General features: G+C 39.5%; 1 long non-coding RNA gene across 1 annotated transcript; it reads left to right on the forward strand.

Annotated features, from left to right (window-relative positions):
• Positions 1-4,487: 4,487 nt before the first annotated feature.
• Positions 4,488-9,697, forward strand: LOC129515415 (uncharacterized). Its single transcript, XR_008665578.1, has 3 exons — positions 4,488-4,861; positions 7,133-7,299; positions 7,881-9,697. It is a non-coding gene; the product is annotated as an uncharacterized LOC129515415 (long non-coding RNA).
• The last annotated feature ends 994 nt before the right edge of the window (positions 9,698-10,691 follow it).

Genomic DNA, 10,691 nt, shown 5'->3' on the forward strand with positions numbered 1-10,691 from the left:
ATCAGAGTTAGGTTTAGTGGAATTAATATGTCAATTGCCAAAGTTAATTTGAATCACCCCCTCCATTCACAAAATGTTGCTCTTTTCTCTTGCCCACTCAATGTTTAAGGATTTTATTTGTCCCATTTCAGCTTATTTGGCCCAATTAAGATTTCAAAGAAAACCCTTAATAGATTGACAGGTTCTCTCTCTCTCTTTCACTTTCTTCTCTCTCTCTCTCTCCTCAGTTTGGAGGAGGCCTTATTCCTGGTTACCATAGCTGAACCATGAGATACCACATGGAAGAAAGGTATGATTTATATGAGAAAGAATGAAAATAAAAATCACACCCCACTTAGAGGAAGAGACTGGGACCGAGTCAAAATAGTCAGAGATGAAAGCTTAGCAACTTTGCACATTTTAAGCACTGCCTGGAATTCTGACTGATGGGATATTCTGGAAGTCTGGAAGGAAGGCTTAAACAAATAAGTGTGCTAAGAGGGACACTGAAGTTGTTTCATGCCGTGGCTGTTTGAATCTTTGGGCATGAACTAGCAATTATTTTCATAGGGTGTGGGAGGAGAAGTAACCAGGGGATTTCTGAGGCCCATAATGGTCTTCTGTGGTGTACGCTGAGAATCGAATGTTTTACCACAAGATTACAGGCTCTCCATCTCTTCTGACCAGTGCAAATTCTCATCCACACTCCAGCCTCGGTGTGTCATCCTGGCTGGAGTCTGTGGAGGGGAGCGTCATCTCACTGCCTGGGCTGTGGAATAAATAAGATGGTATTAGCCATCATCTTCGAGGTCCGATGACTCCACGGCTCTTGGGGAGGTGTACACAGGATGCCTCGATAGTCTAAAGTCTGTCTCTTGCAAGTACCTCAAAGTATTTGGAATTAATTAGCCAAAACAGATGAAACACCCTAGAGTCTCCATTTATGAGTAGAAATTATAAAGCATCCAGGAAAGATCAAAAATAAAACAAATAGCAGAGTACATTCTTCATGGGCCAATCGTGTATTTTCAGATGTTTTTTATTAGTAACAAAAGCCAAGCTATCGGAATGTGTCCTCTCTGATAGAGCAAATTCTTTGAGGACAGCCTTCCTGAAGCTTAACCTACTGTGACTTTGCATAGCGGAATGCCCAGGATGATATTAATGTTTTTTGTAGTGGAGATGAGAGGCAGAAAAATGCTCAAGTTCCTGGGCAGAGCCCTTCGTGTGCCATTCTGTTATTCTTTTATTTCAAACACCGAGTCTACCTTTTCCCCTAAACCTGAACATGACATAAACATCATTTAATTTCTCTTTATCTCCTCATTGCAGGCACAGGATATGAAAAATATTAATGTCATCCTGAACTTTACTGGTTTCAAACAGAAGGATATTCTGTGGTTCACATAATTGGTAGGCATTTGATTGGGGGAAGTCCTCCAGGTTAAGTGCTGTCGCTTGTCACCATAACTTCCCTACACACTGAAGCTAATCTCCCAACGCATTATTTCTGTTGTGTCACAAGGGAGCCCTGGTTCCTGCCTGGTGCAGTCCCTTCTGTAATCTGGCGGGTCCTGACTTTCAAGCCTCATCTCTCCCATGCTTCTACTTGAACTTAATTACTAAGGTCCAGACAAACCTGAACCTTAGTCCAGAATCATTCTTCCAACACCCCAGGTACTCCTCCATCTGTGCTCCTTTGCTCATCTCCATTAGAAAGCCCGTGTCATCTGCCTGTATGTCAATCCAGTTTATGCATCATGGCCTTTCAGCAAGAGGCCTGTTGTGGTCACTGTACGTCTGATATTTCCCTCTTTTAAACTCATGCCACTATAGAGTATTCTTTATTTATTGCCCTTTATTAAGCAATTTTCAAACCCACCTGCACTAAATCAAGGTGCATTTACTGATTACCCTCTCTGTGTCCATAAGGTTCTGGGAACAAAAGATATCATACAAACAAAATGTATATGAGCCCTATGTTTGTGAAGCTCCAGGGCATCTCTTTCATTAAATTGTAACTCTTCAAGGACATCCACTTCAACTTTATATTTCACATAGGACAGTGTCTTGAACATGGAAGGCGGTTATTGATTTGTATTAAATAAGTAAATCCATGGTTTCCAACCTTATAAGACTCAATGTCCTGTACTAGCCAATATTTTGTGATGCACCTGTACAATGCAGAAGGAAAAGTAACAAGCAGGATCATCTGTCTACGCATATATCTGGGAAAAAAATAAATGTATATCCACATAAATACAATACCCTCGAAAGGGGCCATTAAAGAAAAGCTATAACAAAACAATATGCCCCTCGTTTCTGTAAATGCTTAGACTCGACTACCTAAAAGACGGGATCAAGTAGTCAGATGAGTGAGTTTGGATTCTCAACAAGCGAAAAGATAAGAAACCATTCCCTATATGAGGGGCAGGAAAATGAAATAGCAGAAATATGAGTGACACTAAAATGGAAACTAGTGTTCGGATAAGTTATAACCTAGACTCATTCATGCAAAATAAAGAGAGAAGTAACCTTAATTGAAGTTGGGATAACATGCCAAGGAAAACTTGCAGACTAACAAAGTGGAGAAATGAGGAAGCATGACAGTCCAACAAATGAGCTGTATCTTACTTGTAAGGGGAGGGTCAAAATAACTCATATGGAATGACCTAGGGCAGAGTAGTGACAGAGTAGCACAGAACACATATCTTCTATTTTAAATTCCTGCCACGTGTTGGGGAATACTTTTCAGTTTCTGGTATTTATTAAGACTTTCAAGGCCAAATATTTTGGCAGGTGGTAGGGAGCGGAGGGTGGATTAAGAAAAAAAAAAGAGTAATACATTCAGGAGGCTGTAGAAAACTGTTTTACGATATGTTTCTGGGGGAAATATAAGAGGAAAATTAAAATTAATAGGCAACTCACTTCTGCTTCCGGTCATGACTGGAACCAATATTGGAATAGCCTTCCTGCCGTAAACAACACATATCTGAACAACATATAGGAAAGAAATGGGTTTTTATGTTGGATGAGAGCCAGCACCAGATTGGGATTCCCAAGAGAAGTGAAAGAAGTGTGTCATATGATTCGGACTGGTTTTCAGTCCGAAGCCATGCTCTGGACCACAGCACAGGGAGCAGGAGTCTACACAGAGCATGATCATCTTGCTGAGCTAGACAAACAGAAGAGCCCAGGGAGGCTGAGAGAGCTCAAATTGCCAGGCAGAGTTCCCAAGAGAGAAAGAAGAAATACAGAGAAGCTCCAGCAATCTGCAGAAAAGTTCCCTTGAATCTAGGATGGAACTCTAAGAGGCTGAGAATAAACAGCTAGTGGGGAAAGAGCAAGTACCCAGGAGCTAGGAGGTGGACAACCGTGGAGCATGCATGGGCCTGAGAAGGGTTTGAGTTCAGTCCAGAATGGAAAGATCTCATTAAATCTTTGGAGCACTAGAGACCCCAGAAGAGCCATGCCTTAGAAGTAGGGCCAAACTAGTTACTCAAGTCTTGACCTAATAAACCTTAATAATAAGACTTAAAAGAATTGAGCCAATCCACAGGTAGTTTAACTGCTGCTGAAGTGAAATTCAATGCTCTTTAAAAGAAGACAACAAAAATCAAGAGAATTGGCATTATAACGCTCACTACCCAGAATCTAATCCCAGTGTACTCAGCGTGTAATGGTGGATTCCCAGTTATCCTTGTGGAAAATGTGTAACAGAAGTGAAAATTGGGGTCCCAGAAGACAAGGGAGGGAGGACAGAAAAAATATTTTAAGAAATAATGTTCAAAAATTTTCCCAACTTGATGAAAATTATAAACACACAAGTTCAAAAAGCCAAGTGAACTCCAAACGGGAGATTCACACAGAAAACACAAACAGGCACGTTAATATCAAATTTCTTTCTTTCTTTTTTTATTATCAAATTTCTTAAAGCTGGTGAGAAAGAGAAGAATCTAAAAAGCAGTTGGAGGAAAAAAGACATATTATGTGCTAGGAAACAGATAACAATTACCAATAATTATCATTATCAGAGACAACGTAGCCGGAAGACAAGGATTGGCATTTTAAGAATACTGGGAAAAAACAACAACAAACGCTGCCCCCTGAAACCGCCCCCCAAACCCAACAAGAACAAAAGCTCTTCTGTTTATTAAGAATCCTAAGTCAGCAAAAACATCCTTCAAAAATGAAAATGAAACAGCCATTTCACAAAACACCAAAGCTGAATTTCTTCACTAGGAATTACAAGAAATTTTAAAGGATGTTCTTAAGCCTGAAGGAGAAAGATACCAACGACTCTGAAACTCAAATCTTTGGCCTCCTCCATCCTTTCTCAGGTAACTCTGGGAATGTTGGCTGACATGCTTATTTTCCATTTCAAATAAATGATTCCCATCGAACCACTAATGGAAATTCATTCAGATCTTTATATCTCATCTTTTGCTAGCAGCCTATGAGTAATATATTTCCAAATCATTACACTTAGCCTTATTCAACAGCTGGAAAGAACCCTGGAAATGGTCAGTGACAAAGGTTATTTAAAAAAAAAAAAGTTTTTCTTTTCTTTTTTAAGATTTTATTTATTTATTTGAGAGAAAGAGAGTGAGTGAGAAAGAGACGAGCAGGGGGAGGGGCAGAGGCAGAGGGAGAGCCTCTGAGCCCCGGTTCCCCACTGAGCAAGGAGCCTGATATGGGACTTCATCCCAGGACCCCAGAATCATGACCTGAGCCGAAGGCAGATGCTTAATCAACCGAGCCACCAGGGGTCCCAAAAGAAATCTTTCTTGATAGTTCCTATGAAAAATTGCTTTTACTCTAATGTGATTAATGTAATTTTCTTACATCTAAAGGATCACTTTTTTATCAATAACTCTGAAAAGTAAGTACATCATTTTTCAATATTTTAATTTTGGTATTTAATTTGTCACTAACATTTCATTGACTGAATGAAATAATTGTACAGCAATATGAAATAGTGAGCAAAATATTTATAAGCATTTTCCTTTGAGAACCACCTCAAATGTAGGAAAAGATTACATATTATGTCAGATAAACCTTATAGTATCTTTGTTGTTTTATAGGTCTCTAAATAATCTGTTATTCAAAAGGCTTAGTCTGAATTTCATTAAAGACTGATGAAAGTATTTACCGATTTGTGAAATGTTTCACCTAGATACATGTCTACTAGTTTTCCATGAAAAATAGAATGAACTGCTAAAACATGCTGATCCTTTAAGTTGTTATAAAGCCTTGTTGACAAATCATAGCAGGTCTCATTATCTATGGTACAAATGATTTTGGAAGTGAGATTTTTTCTAATTTTTTTTTTAAGAATTTCAACTACAGATGTCCTTATTTGTCCTCTCTCGTAATTTTGAATATATTAGTTTCTTACAACTTTTTTCTTTCTTTGCAAAGCTTATGTATGTGAACAGATCTTTATCATATAGGATGCTTTCATACACTTGTCATAAAAATCTGCTTTGTGTAGTTTATTACTTGGTGGTTAATTTTTAAAAACTGTTTGCCATCTTGCCAATTCTTTTTGAAATAACATTGCTTAATGAAAAAGTAAAAAACAAAACAATTATTGTATTTATATTTCTTTCCATTGCCACTCCAGTAAATTCTTGTACAGCTAGTAAGATTCGTTTTTCTCCAAGATTGTGTAGCTTACCACATTTTGCAATCATTTGTACTACTCTCTAAGATTTGTTCGTTTTTGTTTAAAAGACTATAAACATTTCAGAGACAAAGTTCCTTGGAAGTATAGCATACCTTTGACAACTTTATTGGGATGTTCCTTTGTCAAATGTCTTTTTAATATTAATGATTTTGTTACTTAATTAGAAAAAAACCCAAATAGGGATTCAGGGCACATTGGTGATTTTTGTGGACAAAGCTTCAAATACTCAACTGGATATTATTGTCTTTTTCCTTTATTTGTGATATTTTGAAGTAAGATATGAAGAATTATATTCATACACATGTTCAGTTATCATGAATGGAACAACTATGAATATCGACTTACACATGTGTTTTGTGTTAGAAATGCAAATTCTATGACTTGAGTTGCTTTTAGTGGTACTATTTTCCAAAATGTTGAGAAAATCTTTGCAAAATAACATAATATAGTTTTCTCTTGATTTACACAGTAGTTACATTTTTGGAAAATTTCATAGATACTGTTAAATAAATTCATATATATATTATGTATTATGTATATATACATACACACAGGAATTAGGGTTAAGGTTCAGGTAATTGTACCAGTTAAAATTAAAAAACAAAAATCTGCAGAATGTAGAACAATTGATTGTAGTTTGGAACTTTGCTGAACTCGGCAAGACATCTAACATACCTGGGCCCCTTCTCACTAAATGCTAGAAACTTCCAAAACCTTGTTCTCAACCAAAACACTACGGCAGATTACAAAAATGTTCCTTAGAGACCTTCTATTGAATGACACTATGGTAAAAGAATAATTGTGAATTGACCGTGGGCAATTCCTCAGGGCGAGGTGCTTAGGCTACACATTTCATATACTGCCCATAAATGCCCAACAGAGGGCGTAGGTGGGAGCCAAAATCCACTGTGCGCTCAGTCCTTCCTGGAGGAAGAGGTAGGCAACTTCTCTTCCTTAAAAATGCATCTTCCTCTTCCCAAGGAAGGGTCCAGAGAGGTTACCTTTCCTTATTCTTACAAATGCACGATGAAAGCAAATTATGTACAAAATAATCAAGTGGAATACTCTCATATCTAATTAAGTATGTCTGAATATGAAGCAAGTGAGCACAAAAAAAAAAAAAAAAAAAAAGAGTCCCGAAGTGGAAGAATGATTTCCTTAACACATATCCTTTATTCCAACATTATCATAATTGCGGATAAATGTGTATTGTAGCTTTTGACTGATCATTTCAGAGGTATGGAGGTCAGAGGGGGGAATGAAATTGCATTTAACCACCTTTGCCATAGACTCAGGGAGCCATCCTTTCTTCATCTGTACTATATTATAGCTGGTTTTCTAGTGAAAACTCACCTCATTTGCAAAGTATTAATAGTCTTGTTACAGGTTAGGGGTAAGCCTGGAGATTAATCTTATCAAAATGTGTGACTAGATTGTATTTTGTTTATCTATTTCTCTACCAAGGACACTAGATGCATTTTACTCTCCACTATGGTACTCATGCTGGTTATACTCTCCGTGGAATCCCCATTAGCAGCCATTGCTGAGAAGCTCTCTGTCTGAACTATGGGGTCAAAGCTCTAGCCTGGGAGAGAGAATGGTTTGCGGCTGGTGTCTCCTCTAAATGGCAAGTACGGTGGCTACAGAAAACTAAAAATAACTATGAGTCCAGCTCAGGATAAGAGAGACATTACAACTCAAGGACACTTGTCTGAAAATATCTAAGTGATAAAATATATTTTTAAACGTTGTTTTCTGAATGATTATTGCCACTGAAAAATAATAGTAGCAAGCCACAAGAAAAGTTTTATTTGGCTAAAGTCTCCACCCAAGCCCAGCTCTGACACTACCAGACATTCTTGGTAACTTGGCAACAAAATCTCTTCTATTATGGAAAGGCCATGTTTTTGAATACATATTAATTCCTCTGATTGGTGTCTGGGGCCAGTCAGCACGCAAAGCTGTTGGAGATTGTACTGGGCTCCACTTCTTACCTGGCTTAGCTTCTCTGTCCCAGCAGCCCCTGGCTCCACTCCCACCTGTAGATAGATAGCTCTTTCTCTGAAGAGCTTCCTCACTGCCTCCGCTCTACCCTTGTGTCATCATGTCTCTTAGCCAGAAAGTGTTTGGGAGTTGAGGGGGTGGGCTGCTGTTCCAAGTTGCAATTAGAGAAAATGAGGGGGTTCTCTCTCTCTCTCTCTTTTTTTAACAGTGTCCTTGCCTTCTGAGGCATTGAGTCGGATCATCTGGGACTGTTCTGTGTTGCTCGTCAGGCAGAAGCATCATGAAGGACTTCAGAGTGTGTAGGTTCCTGACCAAGATAGACCTGGATTAGAATCTTAACTCCTCCATTACCTGTCTGAAAGAACCTTCCAAAGTCTCAATTTCCTCTCTGCCTCAGGCATCCTTAGGACAAATTAGAACCAAATGGGACGAGGCTACCTATTGCACAAGCAGAACAAATGAAAACATTACGGAAGAAGAAGTGTTCTGTGATTTTATGAAATTGTCAGGGGCTAATTTAATAGCTCCATTTCAGGCCATTCTAGTCTTTGTGGACTAGAGACAGAAAAAAAGAAAAAAAAAAGACAACCATAGGATAACTTCCTTCCTTCCTTCCTTCCTTCCTTCCTTCCTTCCTTCCTTCCTTCCTTCCTTCTTCCTTCTTTTCTTTCTTCTTTTTCTTTCTTTCTTCTTTCTCTTCCTTTCCTTCCTTCCCTCTTTCTTTCTTTCTTTCTTTCTTTCTTTCTTTCTTTCTTTCTTTCTTTCTTTCTTTCTTCTTTCTTTCTTCTTTCTTTCTTCCTTCTCTCCTGGCTAGGTATGATGTGGAAAATGATATTTCTTCATCAGAGTGAAAGCAAGTTTCTTTCTCCTTGTCTGAGAGTGCATGCACAAATATAAAGGGCTGATCAACACATTCATTTCTGGACAATAAATGCATTGCAATGGGTCTCCTTATTAGAATAAGGTAGATTATTCTGCTAATTGTCTGGCACCATGAATCACCTGATGCTAATCCTCTGACTGGGGACACCTGGCAGTTCTCAGCCTTGTGGGAGAGTTGATTGAATGGCACGGGGCCTGGGCTCTTTCCTTCCCACTGCCCCCCACACTTTTGTGTGGTTTGGGGCTGCTTTTATGAGACAGGGAGATTTTCTTTCAGGAAAATATGGTGAACTAAAAAGTCCTTTGTGTCTTCCCTAACCTGGGGAGAGGGATTTCAAATCCCCTTAGTCTGGAAGGCAAGGGTGGCTGAAAGCTAACAAAGGAAACCATTTTAAGCTTGATGAGCTGAGAGAAGGGAGACTATTTGAAGCTCTGGAAAAATCCCAAAAGGTTGGCTTTTCTCCTTTTTAATATAAATGTGTGACTAGACTCTAAGAGCCCATGTGATCTGTATGCTCCTGGTGGGTATAGGTCTTGAAGGCTGCTACTGTTAACAGCTAAGGGCCATGCTCACCCTCTTGAGATCCAGCCAGCGATGTGGCTGTATGAGGGACAGGTTTATGCCTGGAGCAAGAATAACCTTAAGAATCACCTAATTAAACATATCATAATGTCAGCTCATGGTGCATACACTTTTCTTTAGAAAAATGTGATACTTGTCCTGGAATGGGACAAAATATGTATTTTTTTGCATTTAATATCAACATGTTACAAAGCCTTAACATTTTAATTAAAAATTCTGCCTTTTGTATTTTCCCCAGGTTCTAGATTAATTTTCAAAGTGTGGAAAGAAATCCTGGGCTTCCCACATCCTGCCACTGGCTCCCTACTCTTTCCTCCACTCTGGAGTGCAATCATGCAGTCCTAACACTTGGAGGGGAGTGCTCTCTGAACCACCACTGGGACCCTGGGGGCTTGTTGGTTATTTTTGCATGGGGGCATTAAAATGCCAGCCATCAGTTTGTGTCTCCTGGTGAAGACATCTGTATGCGGAAGAGGCAAGCTTCAGCCTCGTTCAAAGGGGTTTTGCAAGTGCAAATTATGGGAACCCAAGAGAATTAGCTCTATTTCTTTAAATAAATCCCCTCAAGGTTCTTCTGAAGCTGGCTGTGGTTCTCTAAGAAGCAGTAAATTCTGCCTGGGGGGAGTGTTGCACCAATACCCTCCCCACCCTCATTCTCTAGCAAGTATCCAGCGGGGTGGGTGGGGCTGCCGCGCAATGGCACAGATTAGGTAATACCCCCCTGTTAGACTGCAGATGTGTGAACTAGTTTAAAACTTTTATTAGGGCTTTTATTAGACTCCGATGCAGTCCCAGCCTCTTTACGGTTGCCAACTTAGCCAGTTGCTCACAAGTTATAACAAATTAGGAATACCTAATGCCTAAGCTATTCTTACACTTTGGGGGCAAAATCCCAAACAAATCATAGTCTTCCTTGTGAATCCAGTCTCCGTCTTAGAAATTGCACTTAAAGGCAGCATGGCACTTGAGTCAGGGTTTCTCATGGCTCTATAATAACCATGTGGATCAATTCTCTCAAGCACATAAACCCCAGGATCCTTTATCATTTTCTGCCTGGCCACAGAATGCCCTCTCTCACGTCTTTGATGGCTTTCCAGAGTCATTTTTTTCCCCTTCTTTTTATTGCATGTATTCCTTAAGTGATCCTAATGCTTCTGGGAGTGCCAGATTGGCATCTTCGAAGGCTGACATTGGCTTTTGATCCCTAGGATAAGTATGATGAAGTAGAAGGTCTTGTTCTCCTTGTGGTTGAGAGAAGAGCTGCAGGGAAAGGGGACACCTCTTTTACCTACAGAGACATGGCAGCCTGGTCCTTGGCTTCAGTGCTTTTATTATGTGCCAGTGAAACACGCTTACCAGGCTGTCTAGCTCCTTCATCTGAGAAAGACATTAATCTCCCCCTATTTAGACTGACTTACAGAGGAGTGAATAGGCACAGAGCAGAAGGTTCCTTTTCCCGGTGTTAATGGCATGCATTGAAATGTGTCCATTCATTAGTCCTCAAACCTTTCCCTTAAAGCTTCAATCCAGGCACCAAAATGAGATTGCTGGGCA

The sequence above is a fragment of the Nyctereutes procyonoides genome, unplaced genomic scaffold (assembly GCF_905146905.1).
Source record: "Nyctereutes procyonoides isolate TBG_1078 unplaced genomic scaffold, NYPRO_anot_genome, whole genome shotgun sequence".
Lineage (NCBI taxonomy): Eukaryota > Metazoa > Chordata > Mammalia > Carnivora > Canidae > Nyctereutes > Nyctereutes procyonoides.